Here is a 23,188-nt window from a genome sequence, read left to right on the forward strand (position 1 = left end):
ACATGCAGTATAAGCAGTTCATAAATTAATGTACCATGAGATTTACTTGTAAAAGTTAATAATGCTGTAGTGATGAAGCCCACTGAGTACTTAAAAGAAACAGGCTATGATTGTTAAAAAAATACCGTGTTCATAAATTCATAACTATGAGCTGATTCTGCTTTCATGTATTAATACTATAATGAAACCACTGTTCATTCAGAAATGCAATTATATCTAGTCTAGTCCCCTGTTTGGAAAATTATCAATGCCAATAGTTTGCCATATAGCGTTTATAAATACTTTTTCATTACTACTAGCTTTTACAGCTCATAATTTGTTTTAACAACCCATATAGCTTCAAAATGAAATCCATTGAATTATGCTTGCACTTACTTCATACCTGAGGAAGTGTAATGCATTACATTTTAAATACAAGTAAATTATTATAGAAGGCTGCCATCCTGCAAGATCAGCAAGAAAACTAATATTGACAAGAAGCATCCATATCTTTTTAAAATCCCTTTACTTTCATATATGATCAAATTGAACAGATAGAAAGGATGCCTATAATTATAGCACTGAATATTTTTCTTTTTAAATGTCAAGAAGACTCAGCATTTTCTTAATATTATAAAGAATATTACAAACTTCAAAATTAACAAGTAATATGCAACAGAACAATAACTTGGTAAATCTAGACAAACCTTTTTCTACATTCCATTGAAATTAATTTCTAGGTCTGCATATCATCTGCTTCTAAAATAGGCATGCTTATGCTTGAGTTTAAACATTTAGGTAATTATGTTTCTATATAAAATACATACACCCCCCCACACACACACACGCACACACACACACACACACACACACACACACACACACACACACACACACACACACTACTTCAAAACACCAAAAGACCAGAACATCGAAAGTGTTTTGAAGGAGACCAAAACAATGAAACTGCAGAACACCGAAAAGCACGAAATTCAAAAGCCCAGTGTTACGGGATTTTGATTTAGCGCTTTTGGTGTTCCACTGTGGGTGAGTATGCATGTGTAAGTATATCTGTGAGGGGTAGTGCTGTGTGTAAGTGTGTGTTGTGACTGTGATGTGTGTGTGTGTGTGTGTGTGTGTGTGTGTGTGTGTGTGTGTGTGTGTGTGTGTGTGTGTGTGTGTGTGTGTGTGTGTGTGTGTGTGTGTGTGTGTGTGTGTGTGTGTGTGTGTGTGTGTGTGTGTGTGTGTGTGTGTGAGGTACTGTAGTGTGTGGGTGGGAGTTTGCCTTGTGTGTCTGTGCGATCTCGGAGTTAGAATATTAAAGTAGGGGGGTGTTGGGGGCACAGGGGTGCTTGCCCCCTGCCTATTTGCAGTGTAGGGTGGTGTGGTTGGTAGTTTGGGGCAGTTATTTATGTATTTGTGCATTTTTTTGTGTGTGTTATACTTACGTGGTTTTCGGTGTTGTGGGGTTTCGTTGTTTTGGTCTTGGTGTTTTGGTCTTCAGTGTTGTGAGGTTTCGTTGTTCTGAAGTAGACCCATATATATATATATATATATATATATATATATATATATATATATATATATATATATATATTCAATTAATATTCTAGTACTTGGTTTTTGGTATACACTTCACATAGCCTGTTATCAGAAGGAAGGAAGGCAGGAGGTTAAACATACATGAATAAATGAATAAAATAATATAAGGCAGGGCAATCAGCTGGTGTGTTTTGACTGCAATGAAAATGTTGTTAGAAAGGAATTCCTGAGTGTGCTAAGGTTACAAAATGCACTGTAAACTGTAATCACATTATCACGATAATACTTGTACTGTCAAAGCAAAATGTAAGTGCATTCACTAGAGATGGTGTGTGTTATAATATCATGATGTCAGCTTTGGATGTCTAAATGCCAAAATCTACAAAAATTAAACAGAGATGAAAGCTAAAGAGAAAAACAAAAACACAGGCACCAGATGAACAGCTCAGCCTTCACCTCAGAGCCAGTAGATGTATAAAATGTTGAACTGCCACAGTAGAAGGAAAATTCTTTACTGCAAGGACAAAGTGAGTGTTTTCACGACTTTCCAGTTCGCTTCATCAGACCTAATAAAACATTCAATGCCTTCCTTGATATATATACTTTCAAAGTGACCAATCAGTTAAGACAAACAATTAAATATTTATATCAGACTCAATTCATTTAAAAATAGTAGAAATAAAACATAAATAGACATAAAACTGTTAAAAACAGTGGGCAAGTTCAAAAGGGAATGCCTATAGGACCATGTAGAAGGGAATTAGTGCTTTATGGCTCTTGCCTTTAAAAATGGTTTCAAAGAAACTGTTTCATTAATGCCTGGGGGTTTGTCTGCATTTAGTTGCAGAATCCATTTTTGCTCAGACTCTTCTGTTCTATTTCTAATGTCACCCCCTCTGATATTTTCTTCAAGAACTTCTAAAACTAAAAATTTTAAAAACATGGTGCATCCCTTCAACTTCTACATGTTTAGCTAGGGCACTAGCTGAATAGATGCACCATGTTTTTAAGAAGAGTCTGAGCAAAAATGGATTCTGCAACTAAATGCAGACAAACTCCAGGCATTAATGAAACCATTTCTTTGAAACCATTTTTAAAAGCAAGAGCCTTAAAGCACTAATTCCTTTCTACATGGTCCTATAGGCATTCACTTTTGAACTTGTACTCTGTTTTTAACTGAAAGTATATATATCAAGGAAGGCATGGGATGTTTTATTAAGTCTGATGAAGTGACCTGGAAGGTCGTGAAAGCACTCATTTTGCCCTTGCAATAAAACAATTTCCTTCTACTGTGGCAATTCAACTTTTTATACATACTACAGATGAAAGCTAGTCTATATTTTCAAAGTCATGAGGACCTAATATTAAATGCAGACCCATCTTTATTTTAAAATATCATTAAGAAATAAATCCACAGAACTATTTGACCACTGATAAGCTACATAAATCATCAAATATCCTCATGGAAACACTATGATGCTAGTCACCATCAAGCAAAAAAATACTGAACCAGTGACATTCTCATGATTTCAGTACTGAAAAATATATATGAATGCATACTTGCGGCATGATTAATTAGTTAAATTATACAGCCTTAATGATACTGTAATACATTATTATAACATACTGTATAAGAACACTACTGCATGTTCTTCCCTTCAAGATGACATAGGTGGCTTACCTGTAAGCCTAGTCATCCATGAGTCCAGGAGTGCCCCCCTCCCCCCATTTTACAGGCCATTATGCATTCTGGGGACTTGTTTCTGAAGTGGCTAGAAGGATAACACCCAATGTGGTTTAATGTTTTTAATCATGGGCAACCACTTAGTAGTCCCCCCTTTGTGTTCCCCATGCTTGTATTTCACCAGCCTCTCCAGGGTGGTCAGGTTTTGTTTGAGTATATAGCCTTGGACAAGGCTAGTTGTGACTGGGCTGGGAGACAAGCCTGGAGTGTCATGTTAAGCAAATACAATGCAGCTTGAATCAGGTATTGCTGATTTCTGGGCTGTGTCATAGTTCCTGTGTTGCTCATATCCTTGTTTGAATAGGAGGAAGCTTCTTTGTTCACCAGTGGGAGTGGGGAGCTCTGAGCAGCCTATCTGTCCTTAAAGGAGTGGTTCCAGCCCAGTAACTTGTAGCTTATTGGCTGTTTTGGGCCATTTCCTAGCTCTTTCTAACCCCCTGCTATAAAGCCCGCTTTAGCATGCTTATGCACTTGTATTTGACTCAGCACAGCTCCTCGTGGTGTCCTGCAGAGTTCTACAAGCAGCAGCGAGTGGAAGAGTGACTTTCCATTGACTTATAAGTATTTTTTTGGCTACTTATTTCCGACTGCTTTTTCTCGCCGAAAAGCGAGTTTCTATAACTAAATAAGCTCTGCAAAGTTGATTTACTGCATTATTGTTTGTTTTCCTGAACTTTTTTCCACTTTAAAGTTTGTTTTTGCTTAATTTAACTTGTAGGCTACACACTCAAGTGCGCTAGCCGATTTAAAGCATTTACTGTTGTTACTGTATCTATTTTCTGCTACTTTGTAAAAAAAAACCAAAAAACCCCAAAAAAATATCATTGTTTCCTGCCTTTACTGAACTAGAATAGTCCAGTCTTCAGGTATTGCTGATCTCTGGGCTGTGTCATAGCTCCTGTGTTGCCCATATCCTTGTTTGGATAGGAGAAATCTTCTTTGTTCACCAATGGGAGTGGGGAGCTCTGAGCAGCCTATCTGTCCTTAAAGGAGTGGTTCTAGCCCAGTAACATGTAGATTATTGGCCATTTTGGGCCATTTCCTAGCTCTTTCTAACCCCCTGCTATAAAGCCCGCTTTAGCTCGTTTTTGCGCGAATTTGCACATAGCGCAGCATCAAGCAGCGCCACTTAATCAAGTTTAAACTATTCCCGGATCCACAAAGTCTGCTCTTCATTTTTCCCTTAGAACTGCTCTAACTCTCAAGCTAAGCATTCTATTCTCAATCTAAAAACCCCACATTTGCTCCTATAGGCATTTTGTATAAGGTAAGCACTTTTTAACTAAAAAAGCACTACATCCTCCTAAAATCCCCTTGAGTACCATATCCCCTATAGGTCCTTTCTGATGCAGTTTCATAGCAGTTCCTTATACTATTCTGGCATGTCAAAGGGACAGTTGCTGGCTTTCTCTCCAATTCAGCTGGTGAATCTGGGAATCTTGAAGCAATATTACAACTGCCTCAAGTACACAGACAACCCTCTCCTCCTCCCAACAAATACAAATATATGTGAGAGATGCAACCATATAGCCAAACTGGAGGCTGAGCTCTCTCGACTCAGTACTGGCAAAACCAGTCAGGAGGAGAAGGTAACCACACACACACCACAAACCCAGTCTCACATAGACCTATCACAACTGCAAACCAAACACATAAACACACAAAAACATACTCGGAGGCTATAATTAAAAATCTACCAAAACAACAGAGGCCTCCAAAGCAGACAATCAAGCAAGCACTACCTCAAAACAAAACACATGCAACACATAATTCACAAAGTCAGTGTGCCAAACAGTCACAGCCCTTAAGGCTAAACAACATACCTGACACACTTGTAATAGGTGACTCTATAGTCAGACACACTGACGTCCTGCTCACCAGGCTGAATAAGGAAAAGGTCACAGTAAGCTGCCTGTCAAGGGCTAGAATCTGCCACATAACACAAGCACTCAGGTCACTCCAAAGCAGGTACAAATATGACTCAGTCATTGTCCATGCTGGTGTGAATGACTTGAGACATACCTCCCTGGACTACATGAAAAGAGACATAGAGGAGCTCTCTGATTATGTAGCCCAGGCTGGTATGACCCTGACCTTGAGCAGCATCTAAACCTCACCAAGAATGATGCCACAGTACAAAGACAAAATGATCAATTTTAACAATTGGCTTAAGTGTTGGTGTCATTCTAAGGGGATCCAATGTCTGTCTGCTTGGGATGACATGCTTGACAGGCCACACTGCTTCGCAAGGGACGGCTTGCACCTGTCACCCCTGGGCTTTCGGATATTGGCAAAGGCTCTTGCCACCCCCATAGTGCCTTTTTTAGGCAAGGCTCAAAAGACAAACCCACCTCCCTAAAAAACACAAGTAAAAAGAAACTAAGGGTAATGCTGCTCAACGCCAGAAGTCTAAACCTCAAGATGCACAATCTCAAAGCCCTCCTCAGTATGGAGAACATTGATGTCTGTGCAGTGACAGAAACCTGGTTCAAGGCTCCAGAGAGCACACCAGCACTACCAGGTTATACCTCATATCATGCTTTTCGGCCCCAGAAGTTGGACCAAACCACAAAAGGAGGGGGAGTATCCATATTCATCAAGGATACCCACACCTCCAGGTTAGTAGCAATGCACAAAGCATCGGAGATCATCCATGTGCAACTAACAATGGGCAAAACCACCCTCCAGTTTGTAGCATGCTACAGACCACCCTCTCAAACTCAGGAACCCCACTCAGCCTTCCTAAAAACACTGGAGAATATGAAGGTCTCTCCAAACACCATCATATTGGGAAACTTCAACTACCCAAACATAGACTGGGAGCATTACTCAATCCCCAATACCCTAGCCCAAAGGTTCCTAGAATTCATAAACTCAAATGCTATGGAACAACTAGTCACCTCTCCCACAAGAGGGGAAAACATATTAGACCTGATCATCACAAACAATGGGGCACAATGCTCCATACCTGAAGTATACCCCTCTTTGGTAAGATCGGGCCATAAATGAATCTCCCTGGAAATCCACATCCCGCCCCCACCCCCAGCACAAAAGACCACAGTGAAGAACTTCTCAAAAGCTGACTTCACACTTCTTAAGACCGAAGTGGAATCTTTCAAGGCCCCCGGGCCAGTGGAAACCACAGCCCACTCTGATGAATCCTTTATAAATTCATTCTATGGACACCTACAGGAATGCATGGATCATGCAATCCCAAATAAAACCAAGACCCATTCCCCCAAAGGTAGGCGTCCTGTCTGGTGGACCCCAGCCATTAATAAGCTATACAACAGAAGGAGGAAGCTACTACATGATAGAGCAAAATCCCTAAAAGGGAAGGCATCTCTGATCAGTACTAGCAAAAAACTACGATCACTTATACAATCATCCAAGGCCAACTTTGAGAGAAAAATTGCACAAGACACTAAAGATAATCACAAGGCTTTCTTTAGTTATGTTAGACACCTGAGTGGAAACTCCCAGATATGCTCAGAGTTAGTCCAAAATGACAAAAAATACACTGAACCCACAGACATTGCCTACATACTAGCAGACAGGCTCAGTGCAAATTTTTCTCCCCCCTCCCCCTCAAAGGGACAAATATCTATCCCAGCAGAGTGTTGCCTCCCTGACATCTCAGATGCCCAGGTGAGAGCCGCCCTCTCCAAAGCTAAAAACACAGCATCAATGGGACCAGACGGTGTCCCGGGTTGCGTGCTACATGAACTCCAAGAAGAGCTAAACCCACACATAAGGCAGCTGTTTAATCTCAGCCTTACCACAGGATATGTACCCAAAGAATGGCGTACAGCAACAGTGGTCCCACTCCACAAAGGAGGTGCTTCTATGGACCCTGGAAACTACCACCCCATAAGCTTGACGAGCCTGGTCTGCAAAGCTATGGAGAGGATCATTATGGAACTCATAAACAAAGACATTGGGGACCTACAGACATTGGATCCTAGCCAATTCGGCTTTGTTAAGGGCAGATCCTGCCTCTTGAACCTGGTTGACTTCTTTGAAACAGTCACCGAGGCCATTGATGAGGGTAAGGTAGTTCACACAGCCTACCTTGACCTTGCAAAAGCCTTCGACACAATACCTCACTCGGGCATCATAGACAAGCTCTCCAGCTTAAATATAAACCCCTATGTCATAAGATGGGTTGCAAACTGGCTCAAGGACAGAACCCACAAGGTCAGAACTGCTGGAGCCATGTCAGACTCTAAACCAGTCACACGTGGCGTCCCACAGGGCTCGGTCCTGGGACCTCTCTTGTTCGGTATTTATTTTTCTGAGGTACAGGCTAACATGGGAGGATTGTGGCTGACCAAGTTTGCAGATGACTGCAAACTGGGTGCCATAATTGATTCTCCAGCGGACAGAAGCATCCTTCAAAGGGGTCTCATAGAAACGGAAAACTGGTGCCAGAGCCATGGCCTTAAACTAAACACCAAAAAGTGTATAGTCATACCCTTTAGGAAAAACAAAGTGCCCACAAATTACCACATAGGTGGTAATCCATTAAGTATGGAAGAAGTAATTAGGGACCTAGGGACCCAAGTTGACAGTAACCTCTCGTTTGACAGTCACATTGCCAAAGTGGTTAGAAAGACCTTCTATATTGCCCACTTTATCATGAAGGGATTCACATCTAGATCGGGAGAGGTCATTGTGCCCCTTTACTCTTCCCTCATCAGGCCCATAATTGAGTACAATGCCCCATTTGGGATGTACCTTACCCGACACCTGCAGCAATTGGAATGACCCCAAAAGTACCTCACCAAGAGGATCAAGGGACTCAAACATATGCCATATACTGCCCGGCTAAAGAAACTCCAGCTCTACTCAGTAGCGTACCGCCTACTCAGAGGCGGTCTATGCCTGACGTACAAGGCCATGTCCAACCCGGAATTAATGGACATGCTCCACCTCAGAAAATCCAAATCCACCAGAGTTACGCGAGCGAGAGATTTGAACTTCAGCACAGAAATAAATAGGACATGCTGGAGGGACAGATTCATAACCCAGAGGCTCCCTTCACTCTGGAATAAAATCCCAGTCCATGTTAGGCAGAGCCCCTCACTGACTCTCTTCAAGAGAAATCTTGACGAGTGGATGGGAGATCGTAGGTTTACCCCGGGGGTCACTTCTGTGTCACTGCTAGACAGAGATACAGTAAACTAAACCTTAAAATGGGCACAGTATACTTATTCCAAGGGGTGGCAAAAGCCAAACACACTCTGGCTAGGCTTATAAATGCCCTAGGGCAGATAGCCTAGTATGAACCTATGAACCTATGAACACAGACCCTAAACTTTAGCCAGAATAGTCCTGGTTATACCAACTGACTATAGGTTCAATGGTTTAATGCTGTGTTATGATGTTATTTTGGTTATGGCATCAGTAATGTTTGTCAATTATAATCAGTAAATGCCCACAGAGACATAGTTGGTGTCTTCATTGACTAAGCTCTAAAGGACAAGGTATTTTGTTTTATTATAGTTAGCAAGTTGTACCAATTTATCTGTTTCCTTCAAAATGATGAATCTTAAAAATCTACCCAGAGACAATATTATTAGCCAGACACAGAGTTTTAAAATGATATGTGAGTGGAAGACCACTCTGAAGATCTATGCTAACAATAAGTATGTACCACCTTATAAAGAAAGGTTTTGATGGAAGATGACACATTTTGTTTGAATCATTGTATGCAGTCAATTACATGTGTACATTCAAATGGTGAAATAAGCTCTGGAACATATTTTAAAGTCTCAAAATAATGAGTGGTAGATTCATATTCACCCTGCTTTATTAATGTGTTTTATCTGGATCCCCTCCAGAAGGTCGAAGTTTCAAAATTTCAAACTTCAAATGACTGAGACCATAAGATCAAAGTATTGAAACTTCGAACATTTTGAATGGAGATCGCCATACAGTATTGAATGGGATATTTACAGTTTTTCTCACTGTAATGCGATTTTAGCATTGGTATATTTATTTAGCAGGGGCTGTGGTGGGTGCAGGGGTGCTTGCCCCCATGCAAAATGTAAGGAAAACATTTTTTTTTGTTTTTATTTATTTTTTTTAATTTCGTTTTTGAAGTTTCAGAACTTCGATCTTCTGGCCTTGGCCATTTGAAGTTTGAAGTTTTGAAATTTTGAGCTATAGAAGTAGATCTGTTTCGTACACCTTATAATGATAAAATAGTTATCATTTTGTGCTAAAATCAATTATATGAAGCACTCATATGATTAATGTCTGGGTGGCAACTCAAAAAGTTTTTAAAATGTTAGCAACAGCATGAAGAATGAATCTACTATTGATCAGTAGAAATAATGATCAAGACTTCATGATACAATGTCATGCATGTAACACCTGCATTGGCAAGCACTATAGTCTACAACCATCCATTTTACTGATGTATGATGCTACACTTTAAGGAATGATCATTAGAAAATTGTCAAATTTGCCTCTGATATATATGAAGTATGGAAAGAAATAACAAATGGTATTATGTCAAGTTTAACTAAGATGGGCATTTCTTCTGCACATTTTGAAATCTGTCAATGATTGGTCTTGAATGAAATGCAAGCAGTAATTGAGCTATGGCAATTAAAATAAGATTCTATGTCTCTTTTTTGGTTTGATCCTTATCATCTTTTGACTATCAGACCTTCCTCGAGGCTTGCACAGTTGGCCCATTCATTCCTGAGAGTGAGGGATCTTGCTTCTCTTTATATTTACTTCATTTGACCCATGGGAATAGAGGTGAGCTAACAGGAGTAAAGCCATTATCCTGAAGATGTCTCTTTTTTACTTATCCCTAATGTCCATCCTGTATACCCTCAATGTACCCATTCATCAGGATGGACAAGTTATGAGGAGTGGCTTTGAGCAGGTCCACCATCTTTGGGCCCATATCACAGGCATGCCTACTCAGCTATCTCCCACGCATCAGCCCTGGCTGTCCATCTGAGCTCCGGTCTCCAGGAGAACTCAATAAAGGATCACTGCACATACTCCCGTCAATAAAAGATAAGTAAAATATTCACAAATTGAACATTCTTAGATGCTCTTCTCATTATGTCCTTCTTTAATTTACTTTTTCTCTACTTCAGACTCACTCCACTACCCTCTCTCAACATATTTTGCTATTATTAATACATCGTATAATTTTATCCTTTCATTTTTCATATATTTGTTTCTCATCTTCATCAATATTAAACCCTTGAAATCTGGAATTGTAGCAATTTTTTCAATTGATGTTTTTCTTTACTTCACATATTTCTACAAGTCATTATATTTCAGTTTTACCATTGTCATTATCATATATTTGTTACTACAACATCAGGGTAATGATCTGCTAAGCAAGTAATATAAGCAGGATGGACTACAAGAATTCATGGTCTCAAACTTCCATCTTTCAACTTAATTTAGCTAATTTCTAGTCTAACAGGATTATATTATGAATGCCATTTGAAAGAAAGGCAAATATACTTAGCGCTATCATTTGTTTTTGATAATACACACCTCCTATATCACTATCCATGTCTAATAACATTGTTTACTACATACACCATAGTTTTCATTGACATTACAGAATTTCTCCACATTACTTGTTTCTCTGATTCTACTTATTAATTCCTCCAGTTCTACTATAAAATGCTGATTTCCTGAAAGTCAACATACAAAAAGTTTTAAAAAATACCCGAAACCCAAAAGAGTGAAAAAATATAATTTTAGTTTTTTTTTTCCGGGGGGGGGGGCTAACGTATATATACCAAATCTATCAACTCCATGGTCACACCAGCTTAAAAAAAGGATAAATTTCCAAAAAAAAACAAGTGATTCATTGCAAGCCCACAAGTCAGAATTGCGCCAACAATGATTTCCAAGGGGAAACGGTGCTTTGCATTATGCTGTTCAACTTTTTCTTTTTTCTACATGATAGTGAAGCTTCAGCAATTTCACCTTGAGCACGTGTGTGGGAACAAATTCCTCCCACTTTAGCCTAACACCTTTCCCTTTCCAATACTGCATACAAAACAATCTGTATTTGCTTCTTACACAAATAAATGCTCCATATGTCTTCTTTTCACTGATGCCATTACATTTCTTTATACTTTATCCCAAACCTATTCTAAATAGTTGATAATGTAAAACTTATTTACATTATTAACTGCATGCTTCATAGATATAAAGATGTGATCTGCATACGTTTAACACATCTTCTCAATAACTGCCTTTTCTAAACAGACCGAATAATAAAGGGATATTCTGGCAACTTTGCTTTATTTAATTGCTTATTTTAACATTTCTACTCTTCCACCCATTTATTAAAATTACCATAAAACTATTTCTATATACATTACCCATCAGGCTCAAAATATTTTCCCACACATAAATCCTTAACATAACTCTCAGTTATCCATGATATACATTAAAAAATATATTTTTAATGTTGCTATCCACAATCCTTTATTCTTTAATGGTCAATGAAGTCTCATCTAGTACTTCTCTAAAAACAACAAAAGATGATTTAGATCATTTTCCTTACCGAGCAGCATACCCCCTACATATAATTTACATAATCTTCATATTAGTTTATGATTCTTAGTTATTAACACTATCAGCCTCTTATGCACCAGTCTGTTTGTCTTCTTCCAAATAATCTCAACATTTCTTGAGTTGCCTTCTTTCTGCATATGTTCACTTTAATGTTTTATAAGCTTCCTTATTTTCTCTAAAACCAGCTTTCTGTACTATTTGTATTGCAGACCACCCTAATTTTTATTTGACTTCTTTTTTTGTCTTATTACCCTCTTCATATCTAAAACTGTCCCAAGCAATTTTAGGAATGATATGTTTGACCATCCTAGTCTCTGCCAGACATGATATTTCCTAATAAAATTTACACTTCTTATTTTCTACCCTTCTTTCACATTTTTTGAAAAATTATCTTATATGTTATTTCTTATTTTGCTAAATGAGCCAAGTTATTAAATTATAATATCTTTGTATACCATTACTTCATCCCTCATATTCCCCTTATGTTCTTTCCATTATTCTTAGTGTAGAAAATAAATTAATTTCTCAACCTGTCCTTAAACTATATAAACCACTATTTTATGTTTTCATAAAAAAGATCCATTTGAAAATAAATGTCAGATAGGTTCCTCAAAATTTCATTAATTTCATCATCTTCAAAAATGTGCACATTCATTCTCACGGTCGAGTGACATTTAAAGACATGCAGGTAGGTGCGTGCATGAATGGGCGTGCCTTATTTGAAGGCTGGGCACCGGGCTGGCAACTCGGCACCATAAAAAATCCACTGCCAATCGTTAGCGGACCGGAGTTCCACTGTGGCGACCCCTAACCAGGAAAAGCCAAAAGACATTAGTTTTATTCTAAACAGAACTTCATTAGTTCCTTCCCATTCTTGCCTTGTACAGTCATGAGTACTCCTTACCAGCCAATGATCTATGAAGCCTGCAGTCTTCTAATCTCTAATTGTTTTTTTTTCACATTCTCATGCACAGAATAAAACATAACGCAGCTTTTATATCTACTTACTACAAATATAATCTCAGATGTCAATCACATGCTCAAGACACAGAAGGTCGAGTTGAGCTGTGCAAACCCTGTATACTGATAGTCAGAATGTTGAATAGTGACATTACTGACTGCCTGAACTTGTCCCCCTTCCAGACCCATGTTAGTGCTTGATCCTTGATCCAGAGCAGTAGGGAGTTTTAGCATTTGGTGCACTTTTCAGGTTTGCTGGTATTCTGCATGCTGACTTTAAAAGAAAGTTTGTGGTAATTGTTTGACTAGACCTTTTGCGTGCCGAGCATCCAATAATAAACCACAATCTCTTCCCTTCTATTACTGCTACATAAAGTAGCTAAAAATGATCAGCACAAAACCTTTTATTCATTCACAAGCATGTGAAACTCATATGTTTGATATGTAATGTCATTCTTTCTTTACTAGATTGTGGAACATACATACTTCCTAGCCCAGTACAGCCCCCTTTAAGTATATATCTACCAACAACACCTTTTCAAGTTAAGGAGTAGTAGATGTCAACAACTGTATATCTGTTTCTGTAGTAACCTGCATGTCTACCCCAGAAAGATCTTCTAGCCCCAAAACTATACTCATTCCTCCTTACTGATCAAAATTCAAAACTCATTCTATTCTCTTCTTGCAAGTATCTCACATCATATATTCAAATCAAGTTGTGATCTTTTACCATTACCTACTATAACACACTCTTTTAGCTTTACTCTTTAGGCTATTAAAAATAATAATTGAGATCCATTCATTGGTTTTCTCACTAACCTTTTTTTTCATTTCTTAACTTACACGTTAAATCTTCAAATTCCATTTCAGATTACCCTTCCTTTCCAAAATAATCTTAATTCTTTGAAGACTTGTAACTATTTTTCAGGTGTAATGCCTACCACATAATTGTTTATTTTTCCTTAGAATGTTTGCATTGACAAAACTATCTTCTTTATCTTTTACATATTCATTCTCCTACACATTATTGCATCCTTCCTTTTTTCACTTTCAACCTTTGTTTTCATCTTTCCTGCATGCTTTATTATTTTCATAGGAAATGACTTCTCTCCAAAATGTCTCTATTCCCTACATTTAGTAATTTGGATTAGAATTCTGTTTCATATGTTTATTTATATTACTCACAAAATCATTTAATTAGTATTTAACTATATATCCTTACTCAGTACAAAAGTAGCTATACATAAGCTGACCTAGACAATGAACTTCAACTGTGTTCTTTTTAACTAGAGCTAAAGTAGGAATATGTTTTAGGTAAGTCTCTTCAATCTTTAAATTTACTACACTTTCTAAAACATTGTATTGCATACATATAGTGATGAAAAAGTTTTTATCTACTGTACCGTGTCTCTAAAATGATATTGTGGTCAGAAGTATGGGTTCAAAACTAATTTAATACTTTTAACATTTCTCAAGCTCTATCTGGTTTTCTGCCAAAAAATAAAAATAAAAAAGATCACAGCAAATACATTTCAACTTGGATCTACAGACAGTGTGGTGTGTCACCAGCCCTAATTCCTGATCAAGATGATCCCTTTCATGTGGTCATCCTAACTGTTCTTCCTTTTTATCCAGGAAATGTTCTCCAAAGCGGATACTGCTTCTGGCAATCACCTTCAGTCATCAAAAGTTTCACAAAAGTAACCACAGTAAAGTTGTTGGTGCAGGGCAGATGTTGCTTTTACCAGATGACTCCTTCCACACCATATATCAGTCTCAGTACATAAACATAAAAATGTGTATTGTACTGTCGACCATGTCTAAAATTACCAGTGCCCAGGTTTTTATCTGGTTGTCTTTAGTCATATGATTACTGTATACCAGGAAAACATTATGATTGGTTGCTAAGGGCCACAAACTGAAAGTGCTTAGACAGCATACCAGCAGGACACATATTGGCGACTCATGTCCTATTGCTATATTAATAGGTTAGAGGAGAGAAATCATGGTAATAAATAGCATGAGTTCTCAATTCCAGGTTAAATTTCCCTTTGCTTTTAATGAGAAGTTGTAGAATAATGATTTAGGTAGTAATGTTACTGTATTAACTAAATAATAAACAAGAGCCAAATAAATATGGCACTCATGCCAGTGACTCATTCATGTTATACTTTACTATTTTGCAACTTGCAAGCAAATGCCTAAGTATGTTTTTTCCCCATGGTATTCCACTATACTTTCTCATAAAGTAATAGTATGAAGTTTCATAGGAGAATTGAAATTAGTTCTCATATCCAAATATCAAATAAAGTATTTGGGAGGACTTTTGGTGTCATAATTTTTCCCTACATCATGTGTAAATAGGGGATATATGATCTTTTAGCAAGAGACAGGATGAAATTTATGACTAGAGTATAGACTGACAAAGGCGTTGTAGCATCAGTAATAAAAAAAAAAATGTTCTGATGTAGTGAAAAATTATATGAATAGCACTATCTAGTGGACAATCATAAAAACTTCTTTTTTATAAAAAAAATTTTCTCTCTCTAAAACTTTTTATAAAACCATTTTATCAAATAAAAAGTTATTTTACATTCCTTTGTAAGATATATTCAAACAGTTCAAGCCCTATCTACAACTTAGCAGATCTAAGCTTTAATACAGGCATAATAGTGATCATATCATTTAAACCAGTTTTTTTACATGCTTCCAATACTATTTGCCAATACAGCTCTCTGTATTCAAGCCTTGTTTCCCATGGTCTACCTCTCGGGTCAATAGCTATGGTCTCTAGAGCAAAGAATCCACATTCAGCTCCCTATACATACACAGGTGTGCTTATATAGGGCATTATTTTTATGTCTCATTTTTATATCATAGAGGTGTTCCTATAACCTCTGTTTGAGTTTTCTCTCACTCTTCCCTATGTACGACTCACATATTTTACAAATCGCTAAGTATATAATTCATTTGGTGTTACAATTCACAAAAGAATTCAAGTATAACTTATTGTTACGAGGTTTTAAATATATGGAGGCTCTTGTTAACAAATGGGAACAGTAATTGCAACTACCACATTTAAATAACCCGTTTTTATTGTTCCTAGAGTGTCCTTCACTTCTTCCTATTTGAGTGCCCATCTCTAACAAATTCGTAATATTTTTACCTTTTCGGTATGTGTACTTTATTTCTTTATCAAAAATATAATCCAAATCTGATATCTTAGCAAAATTCAACCATTCTTTTTCTATAACCTTTCTAACCAGACCAGCTTGCCCATCATATGTGAGTGTAATACCTGAACTGTAGTTATCTCCATCATTATCTACTCCATCATTTAATGCATGAATAGAGTCTAATTTTCCAAGTATAGGGGCAAACCTGGTTTTTCTTTCCTCTATTACCTCTAGGCTGATTTGTGTCAGCAGGTCCTTTGGATAACCCCTATCGAGAAATAATTTTATAATGTATCTGACTTCTTCTTTAAATGTCTCATCTGCGGATGTCATCCTACTTGCCCTCACCAGTTGTCCCTTTACAACACCTTTCTTCTGGTGTGGTGGGTGGGAACTGGTGTAATGCAAGTAGGAATTGGAAAATGTCTCCTTACGGTGCATTTTAGATATAAAATTTCCACCAACTTTCTGTATATTGACATCTAAATTGTTAATTTGTTCTTTATTAAATTCATAACTGAAACTTAAAAAAAGAGGTTGCACCATTAATGTAATCAAAAAATTCTTTGAATTTATCTACTGTACAAGTCCATAAGATACAAATAGCATCCAGGAATCTCCCGTAACATTTCCAGTGCTGGTGAAAATGAGAATTTAATACAAAATTCTCTTCCCAATATGTCATAATTAAATTCGCATATGTGGGGGCGCAATGTGCACTCATGGCTACTCCAGTCATTTGTTTATAATATTCAACTTCAAAAAAGATGAAATTGTTCCTTAAAGTCATGTCCATTAGCACAAGAATAGTTCTAAATTCATTAAAGTTGATACATTTATAACCTACCAACATCTCTTTAAACCATTTCAACCCCAATTCATGTGGTTTACATGTAAACAGATCAAACACATCCAAAGTTACAAAACTTAAATCTTCACTAAATTTTGAACTGTCTTGTCTCATCAAAAGATCACATGAATCATTTAAAATATTTTTATTACCTTTGACTAGGTCTTTAATCTTTCTAGCCACGTATTTAGCAAGTGGCACAGTAACAGAACCTTCTGACGATACTATGGGTCTCAAAGGATGGTTGTTTAAATGTTTGTGCACTTTGGGTATACCAAATATTGTTGGTACCCTAGGCTTTTCCACATATAAAAATTATATGTATCTAAATTAATCAAACCTTCAATAATAAATCATTTAGAATCACATAAATTTTCTTATAAGCAATATTCACTTCATTTATAGATACTCTATTGTATTTTTTTGTATCACTTAAAAGTTCTTGCATTTTCCCTTCATATGTGATATAATCCATTAACACAACCTCTCCCCCCTTATCAGGTTTCATTACCCTGAGATGTTTATTCCCACCTACCAATGTCACAATGTCTTTTTCCTCGGGTGTTATGTTTGGTTGTACCCTCTGACATTTCAATACTTTCCTTATTTCAGTTTCTAGTCCTAGATCAAAGTTCTGCAATAGAGGATGAATAGATGGGTTAAACACACTGCGTTTAAACAGTTCACCCTGCTTATTAGTAAACTTCTTTCCTTTAAAAAACAACTCCAGATTTTTCCTCCTAATAAAAAGTTTCAAGTCCACTAGCAATTTAAAAATATCTGCTCTTACCCTAGGTATGAAAGAAAAACCTTTAGAAAACAGATCAAAAAATGGTTTAGTAACCAGCAAACTAGAGTAATTAAAAATATTAAACCCATTAAAAGAATATTTAAAACCTTCCTGATGTATACATTTAGATAGTTCCAAACTCCTTGTTGTGGTTGCCTTGTCTGTGTCTCCCAACCCCTCCCCCTGAAGTTTTTTTGGCCCATATTGAACAGGCTCTTTCTGCAACAATCTCTCGGACCTTCTTAGTGGGGGAAATTCTGTGGGGTCATTGAGCTCATAATTGTCACCATCTAATTCCACCCCCTTCCTATTATGTTCATTCTTGTCATACTCATATCTAATATATTGCTTGAGCTTTGGGTAGTGTGTGTTAGCTTTGTATTCGTTCAAATCTCTTTCAATTTTTTAGCCTTTCTGTTTTGTACCTCATTACATTTCATTTCAATCTTTTTCAACAGTTCATGATATTTAACCTTCTCGGTCTCAATAGTATGCATTAAATCATTCACAATGTTAGTATTAGGATGCTCAATAACAGTATAGATGTTTTCCATTTCAGTTTCATTGTTTTTTATAATGGCTCTCATTATTTCACAACCACCGCGTTCAAAGGCCTCTATTAGCTGTTTGTGGAAGTCCGTGCCTTCTTTTACATTATTTGGGAACTTGCATACCCTTAATCCCTTTGGCACTATATTTAGTTGCAAACAATATTTTAAATATGTATTGTCCATCTCCCACATTTTGTATTTATGTAATAAATATTCTAAATCCAACAATTGTTTAGCATAAGTGCCTTTAGAATCTACAATGTCATTGTTCCTTTTAAATTCGAATTTTACATTTAGAATGTCATTTAAATTTCGTTTGGTACCCGGTAACACCACTGAATGTTCTGCCATAAGCCACGTTGTGTTGCTTTATAAAGTTTTATAAAAAGTTTTAGAGAGAGAAAAGTTTTTTTATAAAAAAGAAGTTTTTATGATTGTCCACTAGATGGTGCTATTCATTTACAAGCTTTTTACTATGTATATTTAACTAAAGTAAGGTATATAACTGAAATGGTATATATGTATAAATTTGTTATATAAAAGTGGATTTAAATGGATTATACATGTATGTATTGATATTTATTTGATATATATCAATTCATTTATAAGTGTTATGCACATTGCACTTAATATCAGCATCAAGTGGGATTGTGACAGGGAAGTTTGAAGGTTGCAGTAACTTATATTGAATTAATCAGTTAAAAACTGTGAGTCATTGTATGCTTTCACTGGGTGGGGTTAACTCTGAAATGATATTTAAATGAAGGTGGTGGTGTGTTTAGTTTATCTGAAGAAGTTGGTGACGAAAATGTACCTGTTTTTAACGTTTATGTATATTTGTGTCTACACTATTAAATTTTACCAGTCGTGGATCCAGTGGAGTGTTTTGTGCTTCATACTACTTGGTTACTAGTTTTCCTAGCACTTCATTCCTGTTTTTCAGTACCTAGTAGAAAGGCTTATAGGTCTTAATTCTTACAGTGTGCCATTACATTTTACTTGGTTTCAGTGAGTGTTGTCAATGACTTAGGCTCCATAACCTGATTTCAATGGAGAAGACTATATTTTTATTAGGTTGTTACTACATCAGAAATAAATGTGCATTTTCCCCTAAAAATATTTTTTGTTTTCGTTTATAACACTTTATGTTAAAAAAGCCATGGCATTGTATGATGCAGTCAAAGTGGTACATCAAGCCATGATATTTTTTATCATAAATATGCAAGTTAGCCAGAATTTTACAAAAAAAAAGATATTTTTTTGTATTTGCAGCACAGGGTCCACCAAGAAATCAAGGCTGAATATATTTATTAAGGTCCCCACTCTAAAGGAGATGCCTGGCACAGTTTTGTCAGTGTGGTAACTGATGCCACTGGCATACATTACTCTGGATCAGAAATGTAGGCAATACTATAAAAACTTGAGGGAGCTACATCCTGACTTAATTAGGCAGGAGGAAAAATGAGTTAATAGAAAAAGCAATGGAGTGCATTCAGTATCTGTGTAGCTGGTATATATCTACATTAGGCTACACTAAGGTATTCATGCCTAGCTTATGGTTAAGATATTATTCATTATACATTTGCTGGGATTATAATAATGTAGCATAGGATTCTACAGATCACTAACTATGCGTGCCCTTTGCAGTGGTAATGTAGTTATACATACTAGATTTACAGCTTTTTTCTGAGCTTAAGAATATTTTGACAGAGATAGCAAGCATCACCCCAATAATGGCATTTGTGGGTCCAGCATTACTTTTGGCCTGATATCTAACAGCACATCTGCACACAAACACATGTCAGGGATTGCTTATTATTACAGTGCTGTTCTGCCAGCACATCACATTCAGGGCCATAAGTATAGTACATGTAGACGGTTGCTGGCAAAAGGCCATTATATAAATGTTAGTGTCTGACAGTAATGTAGACAATTGATATTAGCATTTATATTATATTGTATTGTTTTGTTTTGAATTCATTTTCAGCATTGTCTGGACCATGGGTAGCACCTGACAACTGTGTACTGTTAGTAATGAATATTTCTTATCACAAACTCAACAGAGAATATGCAGTGTTCCATTTGTATTTAGCGTTTATGAAGATTCTTCATACTGATCCCTTTCATGTTATTCTTTCGTTCTCTTTAGGTGTCACCTGCCAATGCTTCACTGAGGATATCTAACAGCTTACAAGTAATGAGCATCTTAATTTAGGATATTTCAGACTTTTAATTGCATAGTTGATAATATAGTGTTGAATTACAAATATACTATAGTTTCTAAAGAACAGATTTTCAAGTAGGAAACAATTTTGGAGCCCAGTCTTTCCCAATGGTCTAAATTTACTGTGGACTATTATTAGTAGAATGTTTCCCTCATTCGAATTGTTGTATTATATCTCTATATTATGTCATATCTGCATTTTACCAGCTACTTGTTTTTACATTTCCATACAATTATGGAATTATCCTTATAATTTTTTTTGTTTTTATTAATCTCTTGCTTAACTAGACTAGACCAAATTATAGTAGTGCTACTGGGAAAATCGTTGGCAATTGTAGTTTAGCTACAGTCAAGTACACTAAAAATGTATTCATAAGCTATTGTATACCAAGTATCTATGCTTGCAAATCACCATCTCCAAAAAGATGTATTCTCTAGAGTCTGGGAACAATCTTATGTTATCATCTTTCATAAAGGTGTCAAATCTCTTGAAATGGCAACCTACAGACCTATAGACATCCTGTCCCTTATATCTAAAATACTTGAAATTTTGGGTCCCAGCAGTTGCTCAACTGCCTGACAGAGAATGAGTTACTTTCCATGACACACTATGGATTTAGGCCAGGCCATAGAACAGAAGCAGCATTACTAACTTTCATAAACCGTATTCTTGACAGACAAAATCAAGCTGAAATGTTTGCATACTTATTTTTAGAGCTATCCAATGCATTTTATACAGTTTCACATTGAATACTTTTACATATATTCAAGGATCTAGGTCTCATAAACAATACAAATGGTTAGTTTAAAAGTTACCTTAGCCACTGAACACAAAGGGACCTCGATAAGTGCACCACCATTTACATGTCCCGGTGTTTTTTTGCAATTCACAAACACACTTACATACTGCTGTCCAGTCCCCCAATACAAAGACATGCAGCACTGTGAATGGCTGGCTCCACAGCCATGCTGAATGCTAATAAGGCATTCCAGGGGGACAATTGTATGCTAATTAGTCATGTGCTTTCTCTCCAAAACCACATCTATGAAGGCATCTACATGGATGAGCGAGTCAGGAAAAAGCTTGGCTATGCTGATCAGTATGGCCATCCATACCACTTCAAAGTAGAGAATATGGCCAAAATACTCTGTTCAACCAACGTGCATGAACATGATGGTGGAGGTGGGGGGGGGGCACTAGACAGTAGGGCTGATGTTTAAAGCAAAAACAGGAATCTGTGGTATAGAGATACACTAGAACACCAGGTATACTTCAATAAAGTGCCATACTGGCATCTTCATTATAGCAGGGATGGAGAGTTATGGATAATCACAAGACACTAAGGAATACCTAAGTGCCATTAAGGTACCAGTGTTAAAAAAGGGATCAGGAGGTAGGGGGAAATCCCCAGAAACCATGAAATGCCTTAAGTGCCATGATGGCAACAACATTACTATGGAGGATCGAGAGGTAGGGGGGCCATTGTATACCAGAGAATTCTTTAATTGTTGTGAAAGCACCAGCATTACTACAGGAATCAGAGGCAGAGGAATACAGTAGACACTAGGGAATTACTTAAGTACTGTAATGTCACCATCATTACTATGGGGACCTGGGGTGGTGGTGGATGCACTACTCACTAGGGAATACTCCATAAAGTAACAAAACTTAAACTGAACTGCCCAAACAGGTAAGACAAGCAAAGCGAGCAGGAAACCAATGAAGAGCTGGAAGTTTGTTAGGTAAACAGTTTTATTAAATAAACATTTATGTTTACAATGTTTGTTTTATTTAAGAGCAGTATTCTGTTGATGGTGTGCTGTATATACATACACTTTTGCGAATTTATGAAATTTAGTTTGATATGTTTCTTTAAGCTTAGATTAAGGGATGAATCTAATTGCTTAATTGGATAAACTTTTGTATAAAATTCTTGTTAATTAGTTTAATCATTGCCTGAAGAAGGTGAGGCACTGACCCCACCAAAAGCGCTAATAAAACTTTTTACCTAACAAACTTCCAGCTCTTCATTGGTTTCCTGCTCGCTTTGCTTGTTTTACCTGTTTGGGCAGTTCAGTTTAAGTTTTGTTTCTTTTCTAGAATGGTGAGTGAAACCGGAGCATGGACCCAAGTTTTATTCACCCAGGATGAACCTAACAACTCTACCAGAGCAGATTCTACTGATGCGAATGCCACTGGCAACTTAACCGCTCTAATACAAGTTTTGCTTGGGCGTGTTGACAGTTTGACTCAGCGTATGGATTACTGTGTGCAGCATGAAGAGATTTTATCTCAAAGGCGACCAGCTTGTAGTGATGCTAACCAATGGAATTTAACTGGCCAGGGGCAACTTTTGGCTCCCAGTCATAATTCCTCTCATTCTAATGACAGTCAACCTGTTCCTAGTGCGGCAACACAGCAGCATAACAACTGTGACACGAGAAACAACACTTTAGCTGCTGATATGTGTTCCTTTCCTTCTATAGCCAACTTTTTGAATAATAACAATTTTTTGGCAATGGGAGTAATATCGGAGTCACACAAGAACGAGACTCGGGGGTGAGTACTATGACTAACTGTATCAATGAATTTGATTACAAGCTCTACTAATATAAAAAATTGCAACTTGAAACAGCATACTTACAGGAATATACAGACAAAAAAATAGTACCTAAGGGGTTGCGCCAGTGGCGTTACCCAGTAGGTCTTCTTGATAACTCTCTTTTCCATCGAGAGTTATTAACTCTTTTTGACAAACAAGGGTTTGAATTCTTGCATTCATTGATCAATTATTATAAAG

The sequence above is a fragment of the Protopterus annectens genome, chromosome 2.part0 (genome assembly GCF_019279795.1).
Source record: "Protopterus annectens isolate FY-2018-M chromosome 2.part0, PAN1.0, whole genome shotgun sequence".
Taxonomy (NCBI): Eukaryota; Metazoa; Chordata; order Ceratodontiformes; family Protopteridae; genus Protopterus; species Protopterus annectens.